This window comes from Heterocephalus glaber, unplaced genomic scaffold (assembly GCF_053883595.1).
Source record: "Heterocephalus glaber isolate CG9 unplaced genomic scaffold, H.glaber_assembly_v1.0 deba00001472, whole genome shotgun sequence".
NCBI classification, from domain to species: domain Eukaryota; kingdom Metazoa; phylum Chordata; class Mammalia; order Rodentia; family Bathyergidae; genus Heterocephalus; species Heterocephalus glaber.
The window spans coordinates 30,686,388-30,701,288 of record NW_028258315.1 but is presented as its reverse complement, the minus strand read 5'-3'; the positions used below and the strand labels follow the sequence as shown (position 1 = coordinate 30,701,288).

At 47.9% G+C, this 14,901-nt stretch overlaps 1 protein-coding gene and 1 long non-coding RNA gene across 2 annotated transcripts in view; one reads left to right on the top strand and one right to left on the bottom strand.

The window, feature by feature from the left end:
* The first annotated feature begins 6,338 nt into the window (after positions 1-6,338).
* Positions 6,339-14,901, top strand: part of Lyst (lysosomal trafficking regulator) — a 286,606-nt gene continuing 278,043 nt past the window's right edge. The window contains exon 1 of the mRNA XM_087181914.1: positions 6,339-6,569. The gene's annotated coding sequence lies outside the window, so the exon portion shown is untranslated. The remainder of the gene's footprint in view (positions 6,570-14,901) is intronic.
* The window catches only part of LOC110351166 (uncharacterized), a 35,326-nt gene continuing 26,987 nt past the window's right edge, over positions 6,563-14,901 (bottom strand). The window contains exons 4-5 of the long non-coding RNA XR_002398281.2: positions 8,696-8,814; positions 6,563-7,475 (exon numbers count right to left, since the gene is read on the bottom strand). This is a non-coding gene — a long non-coding RNA (uncharacterized LOC110351166). The remainder of the gene's footprint in view (positions 7,476-8,695; positions 8,815-14,901) is intronic.

Sequence of the window (14,901 nt, the reverse complement as noted above, 5' to 3'; positions counted from 1 at the left end):
GAGTCAAACCTACTCTGCCAACTCCTGGTCATAAAATGACCAGGTAATAACACCGAACCGGAGGGTCAAGCCGAGCACACCTAAGGAGCCAGGGAGAAAGATTAGATCTTTGCCTGCCATAGAGTCCCCTGGGAGTCCCCAGCCTGGCACGGGGCGATCATCCACCCACAGGAACCCCTTGGAGCCCCTCTAGACATGACCAGTTAACCCTTCCCACAATGCAACCCCCCGGGTCTAAGTCCAGACTCGGCCAAGTTCAACGCGCTAGGCCATCTTGCCCACATCCGTGCCTTTTCTGCAGACAACACAAACACAATACCAATTTGTGTAAGTAGACCTCTCCAGTATCAGGTCTCAGGCCAGACTCCATTTCATGGTACTTTTTCTTTAGCCTCAGCTTGGCTCCCAGTTCATAGGCTCAGCCTCCTACCCCTAATTCCTCTGGGCTCTGCCCTTGTGCCCTTTCTACCCCACCTCCACCAAGGGGCCTGTGCCTGCCTCCTTTCTCTCTTCCTCTCTGCCAGCCCTAGGGCATGCATAAGTGAGTGAATATGAGCATGCGTGCAAATGAGAGCATTGTGTGTGACTACATGCGTGCATGAATGCCTGTGAACGTGTGCATTAAGCAAGGGCACAGGTGAGAGTGTACGTACGAGGGTCTGCGATGCTCCCTTTGAGGTGGAAGCTGGTATAAGGGATCATTCATTCAATCAATACATTGATTAGGGCTCACTGTGGGAGAAGACTAAGAAAACAGCAGTGAAAAGAGGGACAAAGCCCTACCTCCCCGGGGACAGTGGCCTAGGAGTGCGCTACGAGTGCCAAGGCAGTGGCTCTAAGGGACAGGCAATGGCTCTTTGGGTCTGTAATAAAGCCAAACAGAGCGTTGCGTCTGTGATCTCACCTCCCCACTCACTCTTTAGCCCTACGCTCGGCCCTTCCGGGGCCCCTTCCCGCTTCAAACCCACGCACGCCCCACCCCCAGCGTCCGGGTCGGGGCCTCCACCCCACCCCCTGCCCTCACGGCCTGGTCCCGCCCCTTCCGCGCCCACGCATTTGGGTCCTTCCCCTCGTGCTCGCTGTCCCCGCCCCTTCCGGGCACACCCACTAGGCTCCTCCCCCTCCAGCCACGCCGGTCCCTCGCCTTTCACACACATCCCTCAGGTTGGCGCCTCTCCTTCCGCCGGTGCGGGAGAGCCCGTTTCTCTCGGGGTTGCGCCCTCCCAGGGCGATAGAAGCCTGAGTCAGTTAAGCTCTTTGGGAGAGGTTGGAGTCTGCATCTTCCAGGGGCTCACAGGTCCTGCATTTAGCGCTGGCTCCCGCTCCCTCACCACTGGGTGTACGTGCGGGGAGGGGCTGCGGTGTCCTTCGCTACAGCGGACCAGGGTCCCCTGGCCCAGCGGAAATGTGCTGTGCGGCAGGAGGGGCATGGAGGCTGTGGGGTCGGCTGCGGGGGAGGGGCAGGTACCCAGAGGTCACCGAGCAGCCCGAAAAATCACTCAGTGGTGTGCGGTCAGCGTGCTCACGTGAGGCAGTAAAAGAGCACATTGAGGCAGCTGTATTCAAATCCTGCTCTTCAGCTGTCCCCTGGTGCCTTAACCTCTTGGGGCCTCATTTCACTCCCTGAAAAAATACTTTTAATTGATACCTACTACAGGAAGAGGTTGTAAAGATAATGAGTGGGCAGGGCACACTGAAGATGGTTCCTACATAGTACCCATCCCAATTATGGCAGTTCATCCTTACTGCCAATCTGAGAGAATTAGTCCCAGGTAGGAGCTTCTTCCAGGTCAGTGGCTGGCAAAGCTTTGCCATCATCAGAATCACTCAGGGGGCACGTGTGTTAAAACACGAATCTCTGGGTTCACTTCTCCAGAGGGTCTCCTGCAGATTGGGGCAGGGCCTGAGAACTTATTTCTGACAGGGTCTTGGGATGGTGGGTGGCTGCTGCTGTGGGTTGGGGGACCACAGCGTCATTTACAGATGATAATCCCAAGGTTCAGAGTGCAGGGTGAGCTCCCTCTCAGCTCCTTGCTCATGGACTGTTGCATCCTTCCAGGTCCAGGCAAGGCCAGGAGATTCAGGCTGGATGACAGGAGGACAAGGTGCCAGGCACCTCGAGACTATCAGGATGCCAAACTGGCACTTGAGCAAAAGGCCATAGGGGTGGACCTTAGTTCTAGTGGGAAGAATGAGCTTTCAAAACAGCAAGCCACTGTTGTGCCCAGCAGAAAAGTGACCTCGGTAGGACCTGAGCCACGGCAGCCCGAGATGTGTGTGAGCATGGGGCGGGAGGCATGAGAGTGTTAGCACTCCTGAGTGTATCAGTGTGCCTGTGATGTCATAACAAGGTACTGCAGGCCAAGTGCCCTGAATCACAGACAGGTATCTCCTCACTGTCATGGTTTAGGCAGAGCTGGTCTCCCTTGCAGCCTCTCTGTGCAGATTGTAAGTGGCTGTCTTCTGCTGTGTCTTGATCCCCTCTTCTTATGAAGACCCCAGTCAGATTGGATTGGGGCCCACCCTCATGACCTGATTTTGATGTAGTTATCTCTTTAAGATCCCGTGGAGATTCTGGAGGTTAGGGCTGTGGCATATAAACTTGAAAGTGCATGCGTGAATGTGCTCATCTGTGTGTATGGGGTGGGGGGCTAGAGAACCTTGAGAGGGCTTTACAGGAAGCAGCCATTTTGGAACCCTAGAGGGGCCTCCTTCCCCAGGAGGTTCTTGCGGGTGAGAAATCTAACCTCCTTCCGCCTCATCCTGGGTTTCTGGGTTTATGAAGGGGCTGAGGAGCTCTGTGGCCTCTCAGGTCAATGTGGCCCTTTAGGGGTCAGGGTTTAACATGAAGTTTTCCTGGATCCAAGCTGCCCGTCCTTGGGCCCCCTTCATGTGACAGCAACTGCCTCTTGGGCCACCCTAAGGGACACTTTCTGCATCAGAAGAAAAGCAAGAAGAGCAGGAGGGAGCTGGCTGACCTCCAGGGACAGGCAGCTGTGCTCACACCACCCTCGGCCTGAATTCTCCCTGTGTGTGCTCTGTATGTCCCTCGGGGCCAGGTTCTTCCTGTTGTAAAGCTGAAAGAGTCATTTCTGAGGCTCCTTCCAGCTAGTTTAACCGGCTCTCATGGTGAAAGAACTGTTGGTGGGCTTGGAGGGAGATGTGGCAAGAGGATATTGAAGTTTTTCGCAAGGGTTGTTTTCCATCTGGGACGGGCACGTTACCTAACGAGCTGTCCCTTATGGGAACTGAGCAAAAACTACTCACTGGCACCATCTCAGCCACTGGCTGTACTTGAGACGGTGGGACAGTGATTTTGCTTCTGAGGGCAGTAAACACAAGAGAAAGTGCTGCTGGCTTTAGTTTGAACTGGAAATGGCCTGAGGGACAAAACCATTGAAAAACTCCAGGCTCTCTTGAGGGACCTAGGGTTGTGGGGTTTGCACTGGTAGAGGAGCCAGGCCCATGTGTAAATGGCATAGCAGTGAGTGCATGGCCCAGAGCAGGACTCAGCCCAGGACCTACTTTGTAGTTTGCTCTCTCTAAATGTCTGCTGACTGAACGAATGACTGATTGCAGGAATGAAAAATGCAATTTAAAGGAGGACAAACATTTGCCATGCAGGCAAGTTGGGGCTGGAAGTGATGGAGAGATGTTACTACTGGCTTCCTTCTGAGGTTCATTGTAGTGGCCTTGGGCCTTTAAGAATAGCTTTCAGTCAGGAGACTGGCCAGGCTGCCTAAAATTACTGAGTAAGCCCCAGTAGAATACTAGAAGGCAAATAAAGACTTCTGAAGAATTTTTCTTCCTTGCTTGTATGTTCCGTGAAAAAAGCAATTACAATTATAGTGGAAGGAAAAAGACTGGAAAGGAAATTTAAAAATAATAGTAATTTTATGGAGTGGTGGATGATGGCTAAATGCAATTTTTCTTCTTGACTCTCACTCCACCTCTGTTCTTTCCTCTCCACTGCCTGGCAGGCCATTGTCACATAAGGGGCAAAATCCCCTCTCGGGGTGCATCTAGGCCTTCTTCCAGCCTTCTCCCACTACTTCGTAGTATGAACATCTCCTGCCCCAGACTGTGGCCGTGGATGGAAGCAAAGTTGGTAGGAACCCCACCCCCTCCTCCCCTTCCATCCACTAGAGACTTACAAACTCCCAAAGCCAAGCCCCCAAGATTCAATGCTCCCACAGTTATGAGATGACCAATTTGTGGCTCTAGGACTGTCCCCTGACATATCTATGCAGGCTTATGTGGAGATCAGATGGGAAGAATGAGGCCTAATTGGCCTTCTCAGAGAGCACTGAGCAGAGGGCATGCAAGCATGCTAACACGCTAGAGGGAAAAGTAGAAACACCTGAGGTTAAGTTGTTTACCCGGAGAAGTACCGTGGAGGAGGGAGACAGATGAGTCCTGTGGAACCCTAATTGCCTGGGCCAGTGTCTGACTAAAGCCAAGGTGCGCCAGGCACTTGAAGCTCTATGTTGAAGGGAGACGTGAGCCTCCTGGCCCCCCAGGTTTTAACCTATTTCTGTGTCTCTTTATTTTTCATCTTCATCACCTATTGGTCAGGTTCGAGCTCAGCTTGTAGGCTGGTTCCTACAGGCTGAGGTCAAATATTGAATTACAGAGAAGTGGTTGTTGCAACCAAGGTTTCCCGAGGAAACGAAAGTGAGGGTTTGGTTTCCACTCAGATTGAGCAACTTCCTCCAAGGGCACTCCCCATTCAGGCAAATGTGGCCTTTTAATGTGAACGGTCCAAGAGCACATCTGAGGGGAGTGATCAAGCATGTGACATAAATACATAAATACCTGTGGGAGGAAGCTGGCCTGTAACCAGTCACTCTAGTGGGGTTGTTTACATGAGCTTAATTGTCCACTCTAATCACCTTAGGAATTTGGACTAAGCCAAGGTCCCAGTTCAAGGGCTGTGTGGGGTGAGGAAGGGACTGCTAAGGATGTACTGCCAGATCAAAAAGTGCAACCTCAAGTCCCAGGGGACATTCCACATTTCACTGTGGCCACTGTGATATAAACCTACACTGAAGCTCTGGATCCTGTTTGTCAAAGCTTTGTCTCCTCTGCAGGAATCTGGCAACAGAGCCCTTCCTCAGCAGAACCCAGGGACTCAGCCTTCCCTGTGCCCAAAAGCCTGGGCAGGGAATGCAGCCTGGCCCATCTCTGCAGAGAGGGGAAACGTACCCACTTCCCTCAGCCATTGCCAAGAGGCCCATACTTCAGGGCCACTTCCCTCTGGCGCATGGCTAGTTGCGTCTGCACTGGTGTTGGTGGGTGTTTGAACTCCTGCCCTCTTCCTATAAGGAGACTCCGGACCTAAATCTCCTATCCTCTGCTGTTGGCAGTCTCTTTATCAGTGACTCGCAGCCTCAAACTTTTCTATCATGAAAGGAAAAACCAGTGAAGAGAGCCCAGTGCCAGGCCTATCTGCCTTCAGTGGCTGGCTCCTGTTCCCTCCTCAGGGCTCCCTGTTGTGCAACCTGGACCTGCCCCAATAGGTAAGATTCTCAAGGGGTGGCACTCATCAGGGAAGGCAGGTGTTAAGGTATTCTGTGCAGTGGTACAGCCTAGGGGAGCTCAGATCAGAGGAACCTTGGACTATGTAGACAGAGATAGCGCTCTTACTGTTACCAGAGAGCTTTGGGGAGGTAGACCGGAATGGGCTGTTCTATTCTGGCTATGGAATTTTCTGCACATTTTAGGCAAGGATCTAGAAACTGCAAAAGGCTAGAAACACTCCAGCATGTATGGCAGTGGTTTCTAGTCTTCCTGGGAAATGACTGTCCCACTATATGTAGATGTTGCACATGACTTCCCTGTCTCAAACTTGACTGTATTTCTGTACTCTTTATTTCTGTTTACCTACTCTCACCCACATGGCTAGTGGGATTTAAGAACAAACATCTGTGTAGACCCATTTCCAGAAGATACTGCACCAAATGCTCTTTTGACCCCTGAACATGCTGTATCAGATTTAACCCCAGCAAAACCCTATAAGGTGAGTGCAGTTATAACTTGGTCTTGTCCACTTTCTGTTACTGTAATAGAATACCTGAGAATGGGTAATTTATAAAGAAAAAAAGGTTTATTGGGTCCATGGTTATGAAGGCTGTAAAGTACAAAATTGGATGACCACATCTGGTGAGGGCCATGTGTGGCTGGAAAAGAGAATAGCCTACTCTCAAAATAATCCAGTCCTGTGCCCGTGAAAGGTCAGTCAGAGAAAAAGCATTAATCTCTTTGTGATGGCGCTTCCCCCATGACCTAAACACCTCCCTTGAGGCTCCGCCTCTTAGCTCAGCTGCCGTGGTAACCACACTCCAACATGAGTGTCCCAGCTGACAAACCACAGTCCAATCATAGGACCTTCATTTTCTAACACTACTGTAGGCAGCCTGAACTCTCAAGGTTATGTGGTCAGTCCTGGGACAGAGGCAGGTGTGAGCCCAGGCAATCTGACTCCAGCACCTCGGCTTTGGGCCTCACACTGAGGCAGTAAAGAGGGACTCTCGGAGCCAAACTTCTCTCTTACTTGCTGTGAAATCATGGTGAGTCAAGATACTTCACTTTTCTGAGCTGGAGTTTCCACCTCTGTAAAATAGGGGGTGATAATGCCTACGGGTAAAGGGGGCTGTGATAATTAAACAACTTAATAAATATGCATTGCAAAGCACCACACATGCTAACTGCTATTCTTATTGGGCTGTGCCTCCCTGCATATTTATGCCCCTCATTTAACACTAGAGCAGACCTTTTAGAGATTATTTCAAAAACATTTTAACCTTATAGAAAATGTGTGAGTATAATTGTATGAGCTCCACAGATTCTTCAGATTCACAGATTGTTAATACTTTTCCACATTTGCATTATCTCTATTTTTCCTTTCAATCTGTAAATACCATCCTTATTTTTGTTAGACCATTTGCCGGTTAAGTTGCCAGAATTTTAATCCTTTACCTCTAAGAAAAGAACATTCTCTCATATGACCACATTGCAATGATCATATTGAGGAAATTCAGCATTGATACAATACTGTGACCTAATGTACAATCCACGTTTAGATGGCACCAATTGGCCCAACAATCTCACAGGAGAGAAATCATGTCTCCTAGCTCCTGTGCTCAGTCCAGAGTCACAGGCTGCTTTCAGTTGCCAAGTCAAGTGCATCTCCTTTAAATTGAATCACTTTTCAGTCTTGGTTGTCTTTCACGTGTTGTTTCTGAAGAATGCAGTTTGTAGGATGCCTCTCACATTCTGATTTCTTCCCCGTGATCAGGCTTAGATCAAGCAGATTGGGGACAAATGCTACATAAAGGATGTCTTCTCAGTGGCCCACACCAAGAGGTGCATGATGTTTCAATTTGTGGGAAGATTCTTTAATAAGACCATAGACAATTTGTTCCTCTCAGACGTGCACATGGCCGACTCCAGAACAGATCACAAGGCTGCATGCTCTGTGACACAGGGACACAGGTGTTCACAGGATGTGTCCCACCCATCCTTCCTTCCTCACCTTGCCATGTCCTCCTGGCTTTTAGGGAACTGGGTCCCTCTCATGTCCCTCCCCACCCATTTTGGAGGCTCACCGAGAGTAGGCACTCTGCAAATCCTTGCCAAAACAAAATAAATAGAATGTATGTGACCTGAAGCCCTGTCCATGTCTTGGAGTGGGTGCTAGGAGACAAGGAATAAATGTCACCCGCATGCACGTGTGTTTGCATGAGCACAGGCATCAGGGGATGATAGGTGAAGGGGGTGGGGGGAGGGGACACTTTGCACACTCAGAAACAACAGATTTACAAGCAGGATGTGAATGAATCTGAAAAACATGGTTGATTGAAAGATATAGAATAAAATGGATGGCACCATATCATTTGTGGAACTGGCACACAAAATGATGCTACACATGCCTGTGTCACATACACGTATGTGTATACATATAAGGACATGTATGTAAACGTGATCGTGAGAAAGCCCAAGGAAGGGATGAGAATGGAAGTTTAGAAGGGAATAAAGGGAGTAAACAACACAAGACAGGAGCTGTGCCAGGATGTGTGATAGGGGAGGAGGAACTGAGGTGAGGAGGTCTCAACTCACTGACCCGAGTGCCAGAGGGGAGGAAAGAGATATTGTTGCTAAGAGCAAGGAAACAAATGTACTCTTCCCCCTCCCTGCACCCTAGGGCTGCACTCCTTCTTCTGCCAAATAAGGAGTCTCAGGATGCACAGCCTCAGACCTGCCATGGCAGGAAGGCAGTAGAGCAAACATGGTAGCCAGAGGAGACAGGGAGCCCCCTGCAGCTGGGGCCACCTCGCTGATCACATGAGCCTAGTTCACATTCCAGCTCCATCATGTACTAGATACATGACCTCCAGGGGAGCTGCCTTATCGCTCCAAAGTTCAGGTTTCCCAGGGCCAATGCAAGCAAAACCCCCAGCAGAGGGCCATGTTCTTAGAAATTCTTAGTTATTGTCATACTTCTCTTTTTCCACCCTAACAAGATTGCCAAACTTAGTTCCAGAACATCTCTCTGGACCTTTGGGACATATACAGGCTGGTTACCAGCAATCTTGGCTGACTGACATTGACAGCTTTCACTATTACAGGGCAGTAAGCCTGAACATTCATGGTCAGCTACTAGGATCGGGCCAGAGGTAGACTAGTACAAACTCACCTGGGAACATTCCTCTGCAAGAGCAAGAGGAAGCCAGACTCTGCTCTGTTGCCCTCTTCACTGGGAAGCTCTGGAATTGCACTGTGCTTGGAACAGCTTCTTCCTTCTAGAAATCCAGGCTGAAATCAGAGAAGTAATTGAGTTAAAGTACTAGAAAGAGGCTGTGTGTGTGTATGTGTATGTGTGAGCCCATTCTAGGAGGTTCCCGTGTCTGAATTTTGTTTTATGGCACATTTACCAGGCCCAGTTTGTGCCTGACTTTGGGAAATCACTTTGGCAGGAATTATGAGCACAGTTTTGAAATCTGCACTTATCAGAGAGCACCTGGTTGCAGTGGGGCAATAATGACATGACGAGCCAGAGTTTCTCTGGGACAAAGGGTGGAGCAGCTCTCTGTGGCTGAGATTACAGAGCCACCCAAACTGCCTTCAGTGTGGAATGTGGTGGGGAACTAAGGATGGCTGTGCAGGGCTGGGTGCACAGAGTGAGTGCAAGCTGGCCCCTCAAAAGCACAGGAGTCAGAACCACATCTGGGGCTGTCCCCTCACTGATCTGTGCAGGATGCCACATTGAGAACCCCTTGCTGCCAGCCACTGTGGCTGGCGCCTCTTGTTCTCCAGCAGCTGCCCCACAGTCTGGCCCAAACCAGCTAGTCAGCAAACAGTTGTAAAATAGCATTAAGGACGAAGGGAATTCAATGAAAATTTAAAACAAAAAGAAGCTATCGCTTTTTCTTTTGCGGTGCAGCCAACTAAAACAAACAACAGATTTTATGCACCCAAGGGTGTTTGACCCCCACCTTGTTGGCTTCTAATACTGTTTTTCCCCCTTTAGGATCGCAGCATTGGGTCTTCCTGGATGTCACACAAACACCTTTGCCAGCCCAGCACAGGGTCCCTGCCCTCAGCAGTGTAGTGAGTAGGCATCTGCAGACACCTCTGATGATTCATTCTTGGCCTCGCTCTCCAGAGCACCATCAGCAGGGCATTTTCTGGCTCCAGGGAGGAAGTGTGGCTAGCAAGAGAAGAGCAGGAGGGCCAGTCCTTCCTCAGCCTGCTGAGTCAGACCCCTGACGCTTAAAGAAACAAGAAACACAGGCTCCCTCTGCTCCCTCTCTCATCTGGTATTCCAGATCCCTTCAAGGCATCTTGTTCTTCCAGGAGCTGCTGAGAAGGTGTGATTCATTTCAGGCAGAGTCCCCTGAACCCAAAGTACTGAGCCTCCTGTCCCCAGCAAATGTCTTAAACTGAATTTGATGCTGACTCCTTTTTTCTCCTTGATTTGATGAACTTGCTAGGACAGCTCACAGAACTAGTGGAGGGTAGTGGAATTTTTAAGAGGTGGAGTCTAGCTGGCATAGTGGCATGCATCTGTGGTCTCAGGTACTTGAGAGGCTGAGGCTGAAGGATTGCTTGAGACCAAGAGTTCAAGTGACTGTCTTGTCTCATTGTTAGGTATAGGAAAGTGAAATTTAGAATCAAAAAATGCAGTAATATCTTGGTGAAAAAAGACCACTTACCGGTTTGGTCTCTATGTGTTGGAACCAGAGATTTGAAGGGTGATCAGTTGAGGCCAGCGGAAAGAACATGAACTTTGCAGTAGGATATGTTTCAGAAGTCCCGCTCTGCTGCCCATGTGCACAGTTGAGTGTCTTGTAACAGCATCAAGTGTACCATAGGCCACATGTGCTACAAGTGTCCCATAAGATTATGATGCAGCTGAAGAGTTCCTGTTAACTGCTGTCCAAAAGTGGTAGTGCAATGCATTGCTTCTGTGTTTGTGATGATGCTGATGTAGAGATGCCCACTGCACTGCTAGTCATATAAAAATACACAAGTATGCATAGTCCATTATGCTTAATAATGAACTACTGTGTTACTGGTTTATGTATTTACCCTGCTGTTTTAGAGTATACTCATACTATAAAAACAAAATTTATTGTGAAATGCATGCTTGTGCTCTATCAAGAGGCCATGACAAGTGACTGTCCTGTCTCATCTAAATTTGTATAAGTGTAGTCTATGATGTTTGTACAGCAATGAAATCACCTAACCATGAATTCCTCAGGACGTATTCTGTTATTAAGGGAAATGTGACTGTATTTACTTAGCAAAATCCAGAGTTCTTGGCAGTTTGGGCAGTAGGAGATGGCCTAGGTGGGGACTCATAAACCCAAGCTCTAGGATGTGGCAGCTGTATTTCCGTCATGGCTCTGTGATTGGTTTCTGAGTGACCCTGGGGAAAATTCCTCAACACATCTGGGCCTCAATGACTTCACTTATAAAGTCAGAGTAATACTTGTACCTATCTATAAACTGTCATGAGGACTAAATGATTTCATTCATGCAAAGTTCCTCGGGGGTGTAGAAAAGGGAGGGTGTAAAGGTAGCTAATACTTGCAAAATTGGGCTAATGATGCCTAGCCAACAGAAAAGTTGTGGGGAAGATTTAAAAAGCTAACATTTAGGTACCCAGCACATGCTGTACACCCGGTGATGCTGGTATCCCTCCTAACTCTGGTGTATTTGCAATATTTGATGTACCTGCAAACTTGGAAAGGAAGCATATAAGGTGGGCGAGAAGATGTTACAGCACCCAGCAGGTGGTGTCACCCATAGGAGCCTTGAGCCCAAGAGGTCTTATTGCATCTTCTCTGGCTTCCCTGGTTTTCTGGCCTTGAAGCGAAGTCCTCTGGGAGCTGGACTAGGTTCCCTCTTGGATGAACCTCTCTCCATGGGGTGGCCCCTAGTTTGGGCCCTGAGGTTCTGGGTGGCCCCATCTCCATTGTAAGCCCTGTTCATCACCCAGAGCAGAGGTCAGCAAGCTTCTCAAAAGTCCTTGTAGTGGCTGTGTGTGACTTTGAGGGTCATACAGCTGTGTTGATGTTACTCAGCTCTGCCTTGTATCTCACAGACAGTAACTTTGTGAATGGGCTTTGGTGCACGTTCCAGGAAAAGTAGAAATTTCCATTTCATTTAATTTTCATGTGTCAAGAAATAGCATTCTTCTATTGGTTTCCCAACCACTTGAAACTGTGAAGACAGCCTCAGTTCACAGGCCATGGAAAAACAGGAGTGAGGCTCAATTTGGCTCATGGGCCAAAGCCTGAAAACCCTGCAGATCTCTCTTCCAGACTAGAAGGTTTTCTTATTGCAAATGTCTAGTCATTGTTATTTGATTTTTATTCTGCTTCTATATCAGATTTAACCCTAGCCTCATAGGTGAACATGCTTTATTCCCATTTTCTTACTTCTTAAGTAGATATGATCTTTTGACCACACCCATTAGCCTATCTATGAATTGTGGTTATCTATTGACGTATGATAATGGACTTTAGCAACTCTGAACTTTTTATTCTCTTTTCATTTTTGTTTCAAAATCAGTGTCTGCTCAACAGTCATTACTGTATGGTATTTTTAAAACTATGGTTAAGGGCTGGGGATGTAGCTTAGTGGTAGAGCACTTACCTGGTATGTGCAAGGCCCTAGGTTCAATTTCAGTACCAGAAACACAAATAAACAAACAAAAAACTGTGGTTAAATACAACTAAGGTGAAATTAACCACTGTAACCATCTAAAGCAACCATTCACAGACATTAAGTACATTCACAATGTTGCAAAGCCATCACCTCCTTCTAGTTCTAACATTTCCATTTCTCCGTCATTAGTTTATTTTCCATCCCTTTGGTGGTAATCTATATTACAGTGTAGGCTCTTAGAGGACAGGGGCCTACCTTCTTAGGTTTGGAATTCAGAGCCAAAGGGAAAAATTAAACAGCCAGACTGATGTTTAGGGATAAAATAGCCCCCATGACAATTTATCTTAACCTTTTTCCTTTCTTGATTTTTCTCTTATTCGATTGCCTTTTTATACATGCAATTATAGATACTCATATCCCTTATATAAAATGCAGTAGTATTTTTGTATAACCAGTGCACATTCTCCCTCGTACCAGAACTCATCTCTGTAGACTACTTATAATACTAGGTAAATGCAGTGTAAACAGTTGTGCTGTACTGCTTACAGAGTAATGGCAAGAAAAAATGTCTGTGCCTGTCCAGTACAGATGCAGTTTCTTTTTCTGAATATTTTCAGTCTGAAGTTGGTTGCACCCAAAGATGCGGAGGGCTTACTGTTTGTTGCTCTATAAACACATACATGCATACACACATATAAACACATACATACACACACAGGTAGCTTAAAGACTGATCTGTGGCCCCTAAACTGTTCCTGTGGGCTTCTGACCTCAACATTTCAGACCATATTATTTTTCTCTCCAGAGGGAAAAAGCACAGTGAACTGTTTGCTTAGATTCTGGAGTGTAACTGAATAACGTATTTCCTGAGCTGCCCTTTTCTTGTTCTCATGTTTCCCGGTTGTTGTGGGGGACAGAAATGAAATAGACTCTTGCAAACAGACAAGAGGCCATGATCTCTGGCACCGCAAAGGTATCAGAAACTGGAACAGTAAAGAAAGTGGCAAGCCACACCCTCTGCCCCTATCTGCCCTGGATATTTATGCAGCAGTGGTTACTCTGCTTGCTCTAATGTTTAAATTACAGTAGAATGAGAGCCTTTGATGGAACTGGCTGCAGAGTTTGATACAGGAGGGCAGGGCGAGGTGGGGTAGTCTCTGTAACTGGGCTGTTGTTAGACATGAGCCTTAGGGACCTTTGCTCTGTCTTTTTGGGCGGCTTGATGTGGACCATGTTACGCAGTCTACAAAATCTGAGTCTTTTCAGCTGGTAAAAGGAGAGTCTTCGCATTACCATGGCTTTAGTGGGCATGTCCTGGGCTGTTTTGCCCAGTGGTCAGTAGCTTTCATTCTATTTTCCTTCCCCTGAGCCAGCACGCAGGGCCATCTTCTGGGCAAACAACCCATATTGTTGGACAGGAAGCACACTTAGAAGGGATCCATGTTTAATTTAATGTTCTGCTGTTGCTGTCATGAAATTCTGAATAATTCTTTAACAAATGGCCCTCCTTTGTTGTTTTGCACGCGGCCTCACAAATGACATAATCAGTCCTACCAGGACATTTAAACTCCTCACCACACACAGCATATTTATACAAATGTTAGACAATTGTTTAATCCTTCAGATCCTGCCCCTGCTCTTGCGTCCCACTTTGCCCTAGGTGCTAACTGGTTCTAACTCTGGGTGTCCTCTTCTCTACCCATGACTCCTCCCGTGTAGTCAGTGGGCCTAGTGTGTCACTTTATGGTGACAAAAGACTCTCTAAACGTCTCTTCTCTGGGTTCTGCTTTGTGCTCCCCACACCACCAGCACACCCTGGGCTCCATGCCCTGAAGCTATGTGGGCTTCTGCACAGCGATGTTGTGCAACCTCCAGCTGCTGTCCTCTCTCCCCCAAGAACTGCACCCACTTCCAGCAATACCCTGGTCTCCTTAACCATCTTTCCAGACCTGCTTATGCTAATTTTGACTCCTTGGTAGCACAACCTTTCAATTGGATGTGTCAGTGTTGGTGTGTATGTGTTTGTGTGCATGTATGTATGTGTATATATGTATACATGCATATGTGTGCATGCACATGGGTGTACACAAGAACAGTTTTGCTCACACTGAGTGTTCATTTCGTTATGAAGAATGAGGCTCGTGTATCACCATACACTGTACATTTGCATTTTGATGTCAACCCTAGCTCAGTACCATAGGAGATAAGTCACAACATCTCCAAACTGCCTCATCTCCTATCTGAGTCCAAGCCCTTGCTGGTCCTGTTTTACCTAGCAGTGTACATTAGCCCACTACTCCCTGATCTGGCAGTCTGTCATGATCACAGGGAGAGCTTTTTTCCAATATGTTCTCTGTGTTCCATGCGGATCTACTGAATCAGCCCCTGGAGAGGCCCTGAAATCTCCATATGCCAAAAGCTACCATTATGAGCCTAATTGAGAAACTCCCACACTATCAGCAAGTGGGCCTCTCTCAGGCATAAACCTTGCCATCTGGCACACCGCCCTGCCCAAGGCAGGAAGGCATGAGTACCTGAATTTGCAGCTGTAACAATGGAGTCCAGGTGACTCTGTGGCATGTCTGGAAGCTGAGAGTGGCCAGGACTTTGCCCACTTGCCTGAGATGGGGAATGCTCTTACCTCTGTCCATGCCCCCATGTTTGAACAAGAGAACCATATCATCTCACAGTCTGGAGGCTGGAAGTATCAGTCCCTGTCCTCTCCTG